The following is a 17,404-nucleotide window of genomic DNA, read 5'->3' on the forward strand; positions in this document are numbered from 1 at the left end:
GGACCATCTTACTGGTAATATTTTTAAAACATAAAATTATCTGGGTTTGCCCTTTATTTTTTTCTTCTTATACCTCCCCCAACCCCCATACACACACTTTAGAATGTAGGTTGAATGAGATTAAGGCAGGGGTTAGTAAATAATGGCCCATGACCAAATCTGGCTTGGCATCTATTTTTATTTTTAGCTCGCAAGCTAAGAATGGTTTTCATATCTAAATGTTTTTAAAGAAGAAGAATATTTTGTAGAGTGTGAAAATTATATGAAAAGCAAATTTTAATGTCTATTAATAAACTTTATTGGAACACAGTGATGTTCATTCATTTATGTACTGTTTGTGGAGCTAAACAGTTGTGGCAGAGACTCGATGTGGTGTTCTCTTCACTCTCTACTATTGCTAGACACAGTGAGACAGCTATAACTTGAAAGCTTTTCAAAGGCTGCAAATACTGACTTCAATTCTTTAAAATGTCAGTTCATATTCATCATGTCAAAGCAAGAAAATAAAATGGTGATTAAAAATTCACAGTTTTGAAGCATTATGAGGTGTATTTGATTTTTTCTTTTAAATTACATGCAAAGCAGTGTATTTGTTTTTTAATGACAATATACCTATGCTAAAAAGAATATACATAGACATTACCAGACTAAGCACTCCTTAGGATTTTATCAACTTGAAAAGCATCAGTAAGAAAAATTATAAAATTTGAAATGTAATAGCTTATCACAGTGGAATTTTTTACCAAGATAAAAATGAAATTGCTAGTATTATTCTGACATCTAGGCCAAAAAATAGCATAATAAAAGAAAATGTGGTAGGCTGAAAAATGTCTCATGAAGATGTTCACCTCTTATGCCCTAGAACTGTAATTTGTTATGTTATATGCCTAAAGGGACTTTACAAGTATGATTAACTTAAGGATCTTGAGTAGAAATTCCTACAAATGAGAATCCATGTAGAGTATATGTGTGAAAGAGAGAGAGTCCAGCAGATTGAGAGGGAAACAGAAGTACAGAAATTCGAAGATGCTACTTACTGAAGGGTCAAAGGACATATGTATTCTCTGGAGACTGGAAAAGGCAGAAATAGATTCTCCCTAGAGCCTCTGGTGAGAACCAGTACTGCAGCATGTTGACTTTAGCTCAGTGACATTGGTTTTAAACGTCCAAAACTCAGAAAATACTTTATTTCCTGTGTTAAGACAATGAAGTTTGTGGCCACTTGTTACTGCCACAATAGGAAATGAATACATTTTGCTAAAATTTCATTTAGAACTTTTGTACCTGTCTTTGTGAAGAATTTTTATTAGAATGTATACAATCAGAAGGGTGACTCAATACTCAAATATCAATTAACCAATATAAGCCATAAACTAACAAACTCATGAAGAAATATCATAGAATCATAAAATTAAACAGGAACTTCCTCATTTGATAAGAATATTTTCAAAAGGCATACAACTAAGTAGAACACTGGTAGCTCACACCTGTAATTCTAGCTACTCGGGAGGTAGAGATCTGGAGGATCACAGTTTGAGGCCAGCCCAAGCAGAAAAATCCATGAGACTCCACTTCCAAATAACCAGTAATAAGAGTAGGGCTGCAGGTATGTTTTAAATGGTAAAACATTAGAGGGAGAAGACAAAAAAAAAGTATTGTACTTGATGACGAAGACAACGTTTTCTCCCCAAGTCAGGAACAATAGAAAGATGTCAAATCTTGCCACTCTTATTCAGTATAATATAGAAACTTCTAACAAGCATTGCAAGGAAACAAGGAAATAAAGGACATACAGACTGGAAAAGTATTAGAGCTATACCTGAAGCAACAAGACAAAATATCCTAGAATTGGCTGGGAATGTGGCCTCGTGGTAGAGTGCTTGCCTAGTGTGCATGAAGCCCTGGGTTCGATTCCTCAATAACATATAGAATAACATATAGAAAAACCCACGGCTTCATCTATGCGAAGCAAGCACTCTTGTCGCTAGGCCACATTCCCAAATTGTTGATAACTGAATTTAAAAATTCCTATGACCATTACAGTGAGGCATTTTAAAGATAGAGACAAGATTCTTGTGAAATGTATATGGAAAAGCAAAGCAGCTAATAGCTAAAAAAGAAAAAGAAAGAAAAATTGGAAAAATTACTACCTAATTCACGATATATTATATAGCTACATACATACTAGAATGAGAACCAAGAATAAATAAACATTCACAAATATGGCTGGCTCAAAAAAATGGGATAGAGAATAGCCTTCTTCACAAATGGTACTAAAGCAATTAGACATAGCCAGTTAAGAAAAATCATCTTGACCTTAACCCCACACAATGAGGCACATATTATTTTGAATTATTTAGAAAGGTATAGGAAGTTCTGGTGTGCTATTATACATAACCATGATACACCAAACATAATACTACAAGAAAGGATTTTGAATTTTCATATAAATGATAAATGTTGGATAAGTACCTTGATGTATACATTGCACAATATACACATAGATACAGCTATAGAATCCCATAAGTATGTACAAGTTTAATATTTTTATGCATCAGCTAAAATGAGTTATATTTAAATGTCAGATGTAGGAAATAACTTGAAAGAAAATCTGTAGTAATGAATACTTGGTGAAGAATATTTGAACAAGACAAGAAAAGCATAATGAATGACAAAAGGGTTTTTTTTAATTAATATTACTTAATCAAAATTAAAACTTTTTTTTTTCTGGAAATAGCCATGCTAAAGATGAAAAGTTATTTGAAAACAATCTGACAAAGCATTACATCTAAAATAATTATCAAAATTTTCATAATGAAGTAATCCTCCATGCATAACATACTTGATCGAGAAAATTAAGAAATAGGTGTGGGGGCTGGGGATATGGCCTAGTGGCAAGAGTGCTTGCCTCCTATACATGAAGCCCTAGGTTCAATTCCTCAGCACCACATATATAGAAAACGGCCAGAAGTGGCGCTGTGGCTCAGGTGGCAGAGTGCTAGCCTTGAGCAAAAAGAAGCCAGGGACAGTGTTCAGGCCTTCAGTCCAAGGCCCAGGACTGGAAAAAAAAAAAAAAAATAGGTGTGGAAGCCACAACTTCTAAGCTAAAATTATTATGATGCTATATGCTCCAAAACAGAAACAAAGGAAACGGTGGAGTTCATGCAACATCCACTTTTACTCTCATGTTGCAATGTTTTCTTTTATTATATCACAGGTCATGTAGGATCCTGCCCATTAGTGCAAATGAATCTTGAAATTAGAGCTCCAAAATTAAAATTACAACAAGAAATATATAACCAAAATGATAATGTTTCCCAGCATTTTCAAGAAACGAAAACAGAACCAAGAATAAGTACCAGAAAACCAGAGAGAGCTCTTCAATGACTTTAATGTCTGTTCAGAAGATCTCATTAGATGCTGTGCAGAATTGCTATTTTGAATTCTTACATTTATGAACACCTACTACTTTGGTGGTAACATGATGGATTCAGATTTACCAGTGGCGGGGGATTAGAGATGTTATTTGTGTCCCATCCCATCCTGGAACCTCAAGCCTTGGAAAAGATATAAGAGAATAAAAGCAAAATAAAATGAATTTTGAATTTTCGTACCAGGTCATGTGCTCCTTCAGGTTGAAAAATCTTTCTGAGATTTTTTAATATTTCCTTGCTGAATCTCATCATATTTGGAACTTAATCTCATTGTACTTTCCCTGTCCTAGAACATTTATCAACATCCTTTATCATAGCAGATAAATTCTCTTCTTCCTTAGTATACTAGTTCTGACACTTACCCCATTAATTCAATCACAGAAACAGCCAGGAATAGAAAAATGGAGCCAAGACCTTTTTCTTTTAACTTTATTTTGAAGTACATAAATATTCATAATGAATTGCAAAAGTGATTTGCAGAATTCTTGAACACCTTTCACCCAGATTCTCTGAACAATGAAATTTTATACAATTACAATACCTTGTCAAAGCCAGGAATCTGACTTTGAAGCAGTATTTTTAACTCAAATAACTATAGACTATATATGAATTTCACATGTATTTGTGTTCACTGTTTTGGAGAATCATTACATGACATTTTGTCAAATGTGTAGTTATGGCTATCACCATTCCGTCAACATGAAAAATAATCCCTCTTGTTAACCCTTATGTTTGTGTCCTTCCTCTTATCTTAACCTCTGGCAGCCTTTCATCTGTTTCCCATCACTGGCATGTCATGTGAATGTTAAATGAAACTACACATCGTACAACCTTCTGAGGTTAACTCTTTTTGCGCAGCATAGTTCCCTAAATTATGGCTTAATGATAACATTTTCCATAGGAATTATATTTGACCTAAGATGAAGTTGGGGAGATGACATCTTCCCTATGTTCACTTTCTAATTCATGACAAAGTATGTATTTCCATATAGATGTTTGATTTCTTACATGTTCACCTAGACAGTTTTTTTTAAATAATTGAGATGTTTATCCATGTCTTCATTGCTGGTCTGTGGAAAGACAATTGGTTTTTGTATATTGTTCCTATGTTTCTGAAACCTTGCTGAATTCACTTGTTACTTTTGAGAAGATTTCTGAGTTGTTTGTATAGACTCCTGTAATTTCCTACTTAAATAATCATGTCAGTTTCGGGTTTAGGTATTTTCCCGTCTTATTTGCCCACCTTTCATTTCCCTTACCATTGCAGCATCTACAATTTCCAGCATTATGTTGCGGTAAGTTGCTAAGACCTGGGGATGTGGTCTGTGCTCGAACCTCGTGTGCACAAGGTTCTAGAATTTTAGCTGAAGTCTGTGTAGACACTCGTTATCAAAGTAAAATAATCCCCCTCTATTCATAACCTAGAATTTTAACACTTAATGAGTGTTAGATTTTTTTAAGTGCTTTGGGGGGGAAATGGAAAGGATATCACATAATATACTTACATAACTGTAATGTTGGGTTATTCATATCATGCATTACAGTGATTTATTGATTTCTTTTCACATGTTCAGCTAACCACATACTTGGAATAAATACTACTTTGGCATCATATATTCTTCTTAGTGTTATATTCAGTTTGATCTTTTTGTGTATTTTTTTCCAGTCCTGGGGTTTGACCTCTGGTCCTGGGCATTGCCCCTGAACTTTTGTGCTCAAGGCTAGTGCTCTACCACTTGAACCACAGCTCTACTTCTGACTTTTTGTGGATAATTGGAGATGAGTCCCATAAACTTTCCTGTACATGTTGGCTTGAACTGTGATCCTTAAATTCCAATGTCCTGAGTCACTGCAGTTACAGGCATGAGCCACTAGTCCCTGGCTTGATAATGTTTTGTTGACTATTGAATTCATGAGATAGATTAGTCTGCCAATTTTTTTTTTTTTTGCCTGTGTTTTGTCTTTTTCTGGTTCCAATGTATGACCTATCTCATTTTTCTAGAGCTTTTTTCTTGATCTTTTTTCTAGTGCTCTATGTGTCTTTTTTTTGTGATAGTATCATGTTTTTTTACTATGGATCTGAAATATGCTTAAGTCAGGTTTTGACTTCCAGCAATTTTGTCTTTTTTTCCTATAATTACTTTGTTATTTTTTGTGCTTCACATAAATTCTAAGATTGTTTTTTCTATCTATGTAAATAATGTCATTGAGGGCTGGGGATATGGCCTAGTGGCGAGAGTGCTTGCCTCCTTTACATGAGGCCCTGGGTTCAATTCCCCAGCACCACATATACAGAAAATGGCCAGAAGTGGCGCTGTGGCTCAAGTGGCAGAGTGCTAGCCTTGAGCAAAAAGAAGCCAGGGACAGTGCTCAGGCCCTGAGTACAGTCCCCAGGACTGGCCAAAAAAACAAAATAAATAAATAAATAAATAATGTCATTGAAATTTTGATGGAGATTGCACTGACTCTGTAAATCACTTTTTGTAAAACAGCCATTTTGGAAACATTAATTCTGCTGATCCATGTATGTGAATGGTCTTCCCATCTTATACTATCTTCTTTGTTTCTTTCTTCTGTGTTATATAACTTTCGTTGCACAGGCTTTAAGCATCTTTGGTTTGGTTTATCCTTAGAGTTTTGGGGGGGGGGGGGTTAGGGCTATTATGAATGGGATTGTTTTTCTGTTTTCCTCATCGAGTTCATTATTCATATTCAGAAAAGTTACTAGTTTGTGTATATTGATTTTGTATCCTGCTACTTTGTTAATTTGTTCATTGACCTAAGAATCTCTTGGGGTTTTCTACGTCTAAAATCATATTTTGTGCCAACAAGGATAATTTGACTTCTCATTTCTTCTCTGTAATCTTGTTTGTTTGTTTGGTTGGTTGGTTGTAGGGCTTGACCGTAGGACATGAGCATTCTCCCTGAGCCTCTTTGTGCTCAAGGCTAGTGCTCTACCACTTGAGACACAGCACTACTTCTGGTTTTTGAGTGGTTTTTATTGGAGATAAGAGTCTCGTGGAAACTTTTCTGCCCAGACTGGCCTTGAACTGTGATCCTCAGATCTCAGCCTTCTGAGTAGCTAGGATTACAGGCATAAGGCACTGACTCCCTGGACTGTAATCTTTTTATTTCTATTTTGACCTTACTGTTCTGGATACAATTTCAAGTACTAAATTGAACAATGGTGGTGGGAGTGGACAACACTGTGTTTTCCCTGGTTTTAGAGGAAGTGCTTTCATTTTTTTCCCTGTTCAGCATATGGTTTGTTGAATATAGCCTGAATTATATTGAGATATGATCCTTCTATGTCAAATTTATTTAAGGCTTTTATTGTGATGCAATGTTAATTTTTTTTTTTTTTTGGCCAGTCCTGGGCCTTGGACTCAGGGCCTGAGCACTGTCCCTGGTTTCTTCCCGCTCAAGGCTAGCACTCTGCCACTTGAGCCACAGCGCCGCTTCTGGCCGTTTTCTGTATATGTGGTGCTGGGGAATCGAACCTAGGGCCTCGTGTATCCGAGGCAGGTACTCTTGCCACTAGGCTATATCCCCAGCCTGCAATGTTAAATTTTACCAAACAATTTTTCTTTTTTTTTTTCACTTTAGGCAAAGGCTTTTCCTTGATTCTATTTGGGTGTTGTGTTTCATTTATTGATTTGCATATATTAAACCATCCTTGCATCTTGTAATGAAACAACTTGGTCATGGTGTGTTATCTTTTAAAAATACTGTTGGATTCTGTTTCAAGTATTTTGTGGATACTGTATACATTTATATTCATAATGGAAATGAATAATACATTTTCAGTCACTGTTTCAATCTCATAGTTTGTTCTTTTATATTGTATTTAAACCAGTTACCTGTATAGTAACTTTGGACAAATTAATGCTTAAGTTCACTTAACACTTTTAAAAATGTTTTTCATGTCTCTATGCCTCTTCTCTTTTTTTCCTGTGGGTTACTTGAATCCTTCTGAGGATTCCATCTTAGTTGATTTGTAATTTTAAGACTATCTCTTTACATAGTCTTTCTTAGTAGTTGGTCTATAAGAGGGTGTGTGTGCGTGTGCAAGAGAGAGAGAGAGAGAGAGACAGAGACAGAGACAGAGACTGAGCCAGACAGACTGAGACAGAAAATGAGAGAATGTGACCTGTAGCAGACTCCTGACCAATTCCACCTTGCTGGTGATGTTGATCTTACCTGATACTGTCAAAATATCTTCTCTTTGATTCAAAGGAAGAATATTTCTGTTTGGGTTGTCTTCTGTTTTAATATTGGTAAATGCCAAGTATTGGTTTGTCTTCTTTTGTTCTAATGAGGGATCATATGTAAGATGGTTTACCACTGTGTTTTTTTCAGTATTTCTTTTCCTCTTTCACATACTTCTCTTTGGGGTAATCTCCAGTATTATTTCTAGAGTTGCAGTTATGGCTTAGAGAGAAAAAAACAGGTTTTTCTGGACTAGAATTCTTTCCAAATACATTTTAAAAACTTCTAAATTTCTTGGAATCTTTAGGGGTCATATGACTTGCTCTATTAATCTTGGCCCTCAAAGAGTAAAGTTGAAAAAAGTCATTATAGTGAACTCTAATAGTAGCAGAAGGCTGAAATTCTTCTTACGCTTTACTTTCTACTGTGGATGATTATACCTATACAGCCTCCTGCCTTCCCACTGGACACAGGGCATATTTTCCTGCTCCCTTACCTTGGGCTCAACTATATTGCTTGCTTTTCTATGGGGTGTTAGAAACACATGAAGAACTGAACTTGCTTTTTGTGTCTTTGCTGCCATCACAAGTGAGCCTTCCTTGGATCTGAGTTTCCTTCTCAGGTTAAGTATGATAAGGAACATAAGGGAAGAAGAGCCCAAATATTTTTTTTGCATTATGCTTATAATCCTAGTAACTGACATATAGTGGAGCCTATACATTGAGTGAAGGATTCTTTTTTTCTGAAGCACAAAGCCTATGAATACAGTGACTTCAGGAAAAGTGGCAAGTCTATACAGTTACTGAAATATGGTATTGTAGGTTGAATTGTATTTCTCACACTTGGTCTTTGAAAAGACACTGAGATTTGGTGAGTGTTTGTTAATAAGGAAAAGACTATCCTGACAAATATAGTATGATATGGAGAAAATATCAAATGCAATAATATCAAAACCCTTCTTCCTGTTTTAGTTTGCATTTAACGTAGTCCTCACTAAGGAAAAAACTTCAGTGTTTTTCAATATAACTTTTCTGAGTTGATGGATTGAAATTTAGCTTCTTACTGGTATTTAATACATTCACATCTAAAACATATAGAAGGAAAGTTCACTGCTCTAGAACACTAAGTGATATCTTCAAATATAGATTGGCATGTGGTAAATAAGTGGGAGAAGGAAGAACTGACAGGACTCCTTGAGGGCACAGTGCTTTTCTACCCTTTGCAAGGCATATGTACAGAGAGCGCAGGAGATAAAGCAGTAAAGGCTAACTGAAACCTAGAATTTTTGTCAATAAAGATATTCCACACAGAATCCCCGTCTGCATTCATACCTTTATTTTGATTGTGTTTATTTTAATGTATTTCTTTTTTCCCCTTTACTCCATTAATTACTTTTGTTTGGCCCTTTCACCGATCATGATTATGATTTTTTTTCCCTGTTCGAACATCTGTAATAATCACAGATGCAGCTTTTAGTACTGGAAGAAGCAAAGGGATTTAATGCAGGACTTAAGGCTGCCACCTATGTAGGGGAGTTCGTATGGCTTCTGGTAGAGGATTCCAGAACAGGCCCCAAATGGTGTCAGCCTGCACAGCTGGAACAGAGAAGCCACTGTCTTTCTGAGAATAATCATTTAACTTTCCAAATCACAGGCAACTTCCTTCTATAAGCAGATTCAACCCTTGGCCAGTACAGGAAGCATTCTGGAAAACATGGCTTCCACCGTACAGATTAGAAGTGATACTGCTGAAATGACAGAGATAAACCAGCCAAAGCAGCTGCAGGGTGAAAAGAGAGTAGGCTTGATTATTTTAACTGATAATGGGGGTACAGATGAAAATCACAGATTCTTATGATCATATATGCTTCATTAACAGCAATTTTGAATTTTTTTCCCAAAATTATTTCCATTGCATTTTAGCCATGTATTTGCACTTCTAGCAGCCCTTATCCCAACCCTCTTCCCCCACCCTTAATGTCCTGATCCTGAAGATCTGGAAATAGCAATGTTTTCAGTGATGTGTCTTCACAAAGAAATTAACTAAGCTGTGTCTCTTTCCAATTCTAAAGTGTAAGTAATGTTCAAAGTATGTGTGTTGCTGAAAATTGAGTATAAAACTGGAAGCTAGAGAATAATGAGTTTCAAACATGAATAGCTGAAACTTTAAGCTATTTACTTGCAAATAATTTAACTAGAAAAAGCATGAAATGGTTGTCAAAGTAAAGGTTTTTAAAAAGAAAATCTACAAACTTTAACAAAAGAACTTGCAGTTATTTGGTTTTAAAACCTTGGAGGAGAGAGAGACAGAGACACAGAAATAGAGAGACAGATTCATATGTAAGGAAGTGTGTACATTTCTTATCCAGCTTGTTACCTCCTCCCTCATGTAACCCCTCTGTACATCACTTTGACAATAAAGAAATAAAAAGAAAGAAAAGAAACAGAGAAACAATGAGAGTGAAGGAAAAGAGATTGAAGAGAGCATGGAGGAAATAGAACAAAGGAGAGTGAAGAAAGGAGGGAGAGACTGAAGAAGAGAAGAAAGGAGAAAGATAAACAGGTTCTGGTAGGAGAGGGAACCACAAAGGCACTAGTGGAGCAGTCTAAGCTGTCAGTGCACCAAGAACCATCCTGTGACTGGATTCTGTGAAAAGCCAAAGAGAAATGCAATAGGTCTGGTCTAGTAATGGAGGCTAGAAAAAGATTTGCTCTTTCATAATTTCTTTGTTCCACTAATTCACTCCAGAATGTGTCTGTATGGATCATACTTGTTCAGCTTAATAACCTTCCTTTTTAGCTTTTTTTTTTCCAGAGTACCAGTTGACATTTTTGTGGATTTCTATTTATAAACCCCCTTCCCGCTTTTTTTCCTGAAGGCATGGAACTCTGCTATCACCAGGTGGCAGCCCGCAACTCTGCAGGTAAGAGGAAGAGCAGAAGGAAACTGGATTTTTTTTTTTTTCAAGCACCAACAGCATCTTTGACACGATACATTGTAATTGCCATGACAGATGCATCTCAGACTTTGGGTTGCTGAGACAAGGCCTGAAAAATCAATTACAGACAGTGTCTTCCAGAGTTGTTCTAAAAATTTACAAATATTCATTCATCTATAGCATTTCAAAGCCCTATCGTTTCCTCCAAAATTCCTGTCGTTACTGAGAAACCTGACTGTAACTCTGTCAATATCTTTTTCATAATTGTAGAATTAGGGATTGTACAAACAAGACCTCTTAACTGAAACTGGAAATGGTACCCACTTATTTACAGTGTTACAGACCCTTTCTCCAATTCATGTATTTCCTACCACTTTGTTCTGTTGCCTTAGTTCCTGTCTCTGTCTTTTATGACATGGAAGATCATTTGTTTCCTACAAATTTTGTAAGGATTAGGGATATAATGCATGAAAATGGCTAGTATATTTATATGCCATTTAAATGTGAACTGCCTTCCTTCTGTCATGATTATCAGTGATAAGGATAGCTACCAATTGTGGAGCCATGAACCAGGCATAGTACCAACAGATTTTATTCATAAACTATCTAGGAAAACGAGGCCCATATACTAACTTGTCCAAGATCTTTCAGCCAATATATGAGTGATTCCATCTCAGGACTTTCAAACCTTTAACAGTGTTATTATACACCCCGATCTTGATGCTGCAAACCAAATTTGAATATATAATCCTATTCAAGAAATATTGTTATGTTTTTACCACATTTCAGTTTGAAACTAAACTAAAAGTGCAACTGTACCAGAGTGCCAAGACCTAAAGCTTGAGATTGTGAAAAGCATCCCTTGCTGGTCTACAGTGCAATGTGAGCCTGCCTTTCTCCTCCAGGGCAAGGATATCCAGGCCATCTAGCCATTTCTGTGTCACTCATAAGAATAAACAAAAAAAAGAATTTTAACATATTTGTGTGTGTGTGCTGGCATTGGGGCTTGAACTCAGGGCTTTACTTTCACTGAGTGTATTGCTCTTAGCTGGTGCTCTACTTCAGTCACACCCCCAGTCCAGCATTTTCCCGGTTAATTGGAGATAGACTCTCACAGACATTTCTGTCCAGTCTTTGAACCTTGATCTTCAATTCTCAGCCTCTTGAGTAGCTAGGATTATAGTTTTCCATATAATGTATCTTCACAACCCCCATCACTCTTCCTTATCTCCCTTCCTTTTTCCCAAGCTAATCTCAACAGACTTCATGATTCTATTTTAACACATGTATATAAAGTATTTTGACCAGATTTACCCTCCCTCACCCTCTCCATTTGCCTTCCCCACTCCCCCAGCACCCATACCTGGGATAGGACTTGTTTTCCATTCCTGTCACTCATTTTATGCGTGTATGTTCATTGTCCATGGGAGTTTACTCATGATTTTTCACACATTTATATGCAGTTCTTAATTGACTTGGCCCCCTTCCTTGGATGTGCTATGTAAACTTTTGCCTCATACAAGACATTTTAGCATTGCTTATAATACTTCTAAGATTGCGTTTTATACTTGCAGTTCAGAAATTAGAATATCTAGTATCTTTATAATTCTTAAGAGGGACCCATAAAGAAGCTTTGGCCTGTTGCCCTTAGAGGAATCCATTAGCACTTGCATTAGGAAGTACTCATCAATTGAACAGATTCCTCCATTACATAGCTGACCCCTGTGGAGCTGTAGAAACTTCTTTAGTCAAAGGACATTAAGAACAGTCTTCACTAAACTTCTTTTGCTTTTCCTCTTGAAAAGATCTTTTGACTTCAAGTGTATGAGGTGTTCCCTAAAATGAGAATAGCTTTAAAAAGTGGTTATTTGTAAATGAACTTTCTATATAGGACCCATATCAATTAATAGTAACTTGATTGCTAATCAGTACCAGTAGTGTGTGTGAGTGTGTGTGTGTGTGTGTGTGTGTTAGCTGAGAAGCCCTGAAACATATAGTTAGTAAACTATAGGCCCAACATAATGATACAGTTCTAATCTAAAAGCTGAAATATTTCACTTTGAATCTGAAGTCAACAGACAGATGGCTTCAGTCAGAACAGCCAGGCAAGAATCCCCTTTTTCAGACTTTTTGTTTTTTATGTCTTCTACTGATTTAAAAGGCCCACTCACAATAGAGAAGACAATCTGCTTTTCCCCTTTACTGATTCAAATGTTAATTTCATGGAGAAATTCCCTCACAGAGACACCTAGAATAATTTTTTATCAATGTCTGGATGGCCTATAGCCTACTGAAGTTGACCCACAAAATTAATCATTGCAGTATTTTATAACCAATAGTATTTCATTCAGATTTAACTTCATTCTAAGTTCCTAGTAAGGCCCCTGAGAACATGGCTTAAAAAAATTCTAAGTCATCCTCTTTGTTGATTATGATTGAGGAACTCTCTCAAAATACTCCTTTCTGTGCTACTTTCTTTTATATTGTCCTATAACATTTAAAAAATTTTTTTAAAAATCCAGTCACTTTTCATTTACTGTAAGAATAGTATAGATAGACAACATTTTTTTAGTAACAAAAGAATACTTTCAAACTAAAAGGGATATCTTATAAATTTGCCACAAAAACTAAGTAGATGTGTACCAAAAGATTTTCCAGAATTCCAGAATTCAGATGCTTTCCTTTTATTCTTAGGTGTGAACATACTCAGGGAACACCAACTGAGGGGAATCATTTAAGATCTATTGCTTACTTCAGTCTTTCATCTCAAAGTCACATGTCCCTTCTGAGAGTGTGGGCAATGTAAACCCCATCAAAAATAATTCATTTAGTTATAGATCTTGACTAACCTTAATAATTCCATGTTTTACATGCAGAATTCATTAACTCACTAAATGTTTACAGTTTTTAAGGTGGTCACCTAACCTCTCACAAAATACTGTTGTTTTTCCCTTCACTCATCTCTGTGTATTGTATTGCTATAACAACCCAGCTGCTTCCTTGGTTTACCTGAAAATGAGAGTCCCAGACCTGCTTGTCTGAGTGAACTGTGCATCCCCTTCATCACCTTCCTAGGCACTCCTCTTAGAAACATCTGATTTAGCTAGGCATGGTGACTGGAGCCTGTAGTGCTAGCTGTTTGGGAGGTGGGGATTGGGGAATGTTTGCAGCAAAAAACTTAGGAGACTTCATCTCAAGAAATGGCTGGGGAAAAAAAATGGCTGGGTACAGTGATGTGTGCCTGTCAACCCTGCAATATAAGGAAGCCCGAAGAGGAGGACCAAAACCCAGATCAGTCCTGGCATAACACAAGACCTTACTTCAAACATAATATATAACAAAAGGAGCTAGAAACATGGCTCAAGTGGTATAGTGCCTAGCAAGTATGAGGCCCTGAATTCATCCTGAGGATTGCCAAAGAAAAGTAAAACATTTAATTATGTTTATTAACTGTCTATACTTTCAAATAAAAACTTTCCTAGCACAATATACATCACTTCTCTCTATGTTTAAAAGAGAAGGTCTCACTGGACTCTATTTAACCAAGTTGTTTTCCATAGAGGTATACAGGAGCAATTCTGAATATGCAATACATGTACACTACCTCAGAAGAATTCAGTAAATGGATGGCAGTATCAATATTGATTTATGGATCCCATCAAATGCTCCATGCTTCCAATCTACAACAAAAATGTGCTTCCTTAATCCTTGAAATATAAGAAGTCATTTTTATTCCTTCTTACTAAGACATCCTACAGTTCCAGGGGAGTGTGTTCTCTCTCACTACAACATACAGTAACCCAACTCCTTTAACACTTGAGTGTATTCCTGAGTGCTCTTTTGTTGGTAGGCATGGCAAAACCTTGATTCCACCAAGCATTATCTATGGCAGGGTAGCACTAGATTTCTGTGGATGATTTTAAATTATTTTACTTTGGATAGTATTTCTTTTCTAACTCCTCATACACACACACACACACACACACACACACACACATACACACACACACAAAACACACACCCCAACTATGCTCTTTTTGTATGGCATAGATTCTTCAGGGGTAGAAGGAGTATTTCTCCAATTGACCTCTAGGTGGCAGGCTTGAATAAAATATATTTTCATTTTAAACTACTAGAATTCCCAAAAGTTCTCCTTAAAGTTGGTCTTAATTACAAGTGGTCTTTTTTCTCAGTTATTACAGGTTTTATAAAATGTATCCATACTGCTTATTGGTTTTCTGAATTATTTCTTACAGGGCCAGAAAACTTTCACTGAAGTTGTTTCTTAGGTTATTAAAGCAAGTCAGGAGAATCTTGGTTACACCTTCCTGCGAAAGGCCTTATAATATTAATTGTAAGTAATGATCATGTTTACAATAATGTGATAGATTTCTTTTTAGATGAATTTATCTAGTATACCAGTTTCCTTCTGAAAAAGTAGACAAACGCAGGGCTGGGGATATGGCCTAGTGGCAAGAGTGCCTGCCTCATATACATGAGGCCCTGGGTTCGATTCCCCAGCACCACATATACAGAAAATGGCCAGAGGTGGCGCTGTGGCTCAAGTGGCAGAGTGCTAGCCTTGAGTAAAAAGAAGCCAGGGACAGTGCTCAGGCCCTGAGTCCAAGCCCCAGGACTGGCAAAAAAAAAAAAAGTAGACAAACGTAGAACTTCAACCACTGGTTTGGTGACATATTCTTGTCTAAAATTCTCCCAAAGTAAATGAAATGATGCTTTGATTCAACTTAGTATTTAAAGGGTACAATATATGCATGCATGGAAATACTACATTGAAACACCTTTGCATAGTTAATATATATGAACTTTTAAAGAACCACGTAAAAGAAGAGAAAATAAAAATAACACATGATATATTATTTCTTCCCTTCTAATTTTACTAGAAATAAACCAACATAGCACATGTTAACCTATGTGGCAGTCATAAGTAGGAGAATTGAAGTCCAAGGGCAAAAGCACAAAAACATACCTGAAAAAGAGTAAACACAACAAACCTTTACCACTAAAATCATCATAATAATGATGATGATAATGATAATAATAAAACAGCACAGTGATAGATTGAATGTAACATGGTTAATAGATTTTAGAGCCGATAAATTCAAGTTCTGGTCTAATTTTGTCTCTTACTGGCAGTCTCTTAGTCTCTTTTGGCACACTTAATTTTACTTAATTTTTCATCTGTACAATATTTCTAACAGGCATGATACGAGGGCCAAATCAGATCATGGATGAAAAGCACTTAGCACAGTTTTAAAAAGCGATGACAGGCAATGTTATTGTTTTGGGGGAAGGGAGGAAAGTGAGATAAGGAGAGTAATAAAACATGCTATGGATTGTGATCACAGCTCAAAAAAGACTCATAAAATATACAGCTTATTTTAAAAGAAGTAGGTTTCCCTGACAGGCTTGGGGATCCAACTTTCAGCAATGATTCCACTAAGTATTTGCTATGACATCTGCAGCAAATGACTTCATGACTCTCGGTCTCATTTTACTGATTCTCATAGCTTACCAGTGACCACAGGTGTGAACTAAAGGCCAGCAGGAATGTCTAGCATATGGCTACGTAGACTTCTTAGACTCTCCAACAGTTGGAGATAGGGTTTTTGAAAGTATTAAATTTAACTTAGGACAAATATAATATGTACATTGTTTAGTGACTGTAAATGTCACACCCATGCATACTGGCAGGTTACTTTTATGGTCATCTAAAGACTTGTAGAATGATAAGGAGTAGGCACTGGGTTATTGAGGAATTGGTGACCCAACATAGCTGAAGAGAATGCATAGAAAAGTGAAACGTCTCTAAACTTCCCCTGGATTTATGGGCAACAATGGATACCAAAAATTAACATGGGAAGCACAAGTGGCTGACAAAATACAAGATTACATTTAGGTTCAGATGTCATTTGTACTTTAAATAAGTGTTGCTGTAACGAATGCTTTGTCCCCAACAAGCTTTTTACCAGAAGTGCTAATTAGCAAATAATTGATGGACTCACAAGTATTTTCTCCCATCAACCTCAAACACAAAATGCTATAAGTAAGATCTATGTAGTCAGAGAAGGACACTTAGACTTTCCTTACAAAGAGTGAATGGACTGAAAAGTTTTCTCTGGGTGTTTGGAATGTTGATATCCCAAATGTGAATTTGGGAATACTGTTAGGGCTCTGTTTTCAAAGCCTGTTTCGTAAGTTTTCGTAAGTTTTCATAAGGTACTGTTTTCAAAGTAAGTCAATTCTCATTCCCACATTCATCCTGCTTACTTTCTCTCTCTTGTTGTTGTGGCCTTGAGTTTTAAAGGATCGCTTCTCTGAATATTAAATTTTCAGCTCAGGAAGTCAGTGAGAACTCAATGAAAATTGAGCCAAGCCAGAGCATGGTCCTTTCCAAGGTGAATGTGTCAATACTGACAGTGACCATTGGAGGGCAGCAAAACACAGAATATGCAATGATGGTTTTTTTAGTGGTATTTTTGCTTTATTTTTCTTTAAACATTAATGAAATAAGTTTTTTTCCCAAGTGGTCACTTTGAAAAGGAATCATTTCTATCATTCAAAAAATATATAGGAACATATGTAGTCCACAATGTTGTTCTTTTGAAGCTTAGTTCAATCAAACAGAAGTAGAGGTTTGGTTAGTGGGGATTTAGATCATTTGGATAGGATTTCACTAAATAACTAGAGGCAAAATTAGGGCAGACTACTTTTTTAGATTGACCTTTATCATTTTGTCTTTTTTCATGGTCTAATGGCAAAAATACATGTGTAATTGCTTATGTCCATAAGTGAGATCCTCTTT

This window comes from Perognathus longimembris, chromosome 1 (genome assembly GCF_023159225.1).
Source record: "Perognathus longimembris pacificus isolate PPM17 chromosome 1, ASM2315922v1, whole genome shotgun sequence".
Lineage (NCBI taxonomy): Eukaryota > Metazoa > Chordata > Mammalia > Rodentia > Heteromyidae > Perognathus > Perognathus longimembris.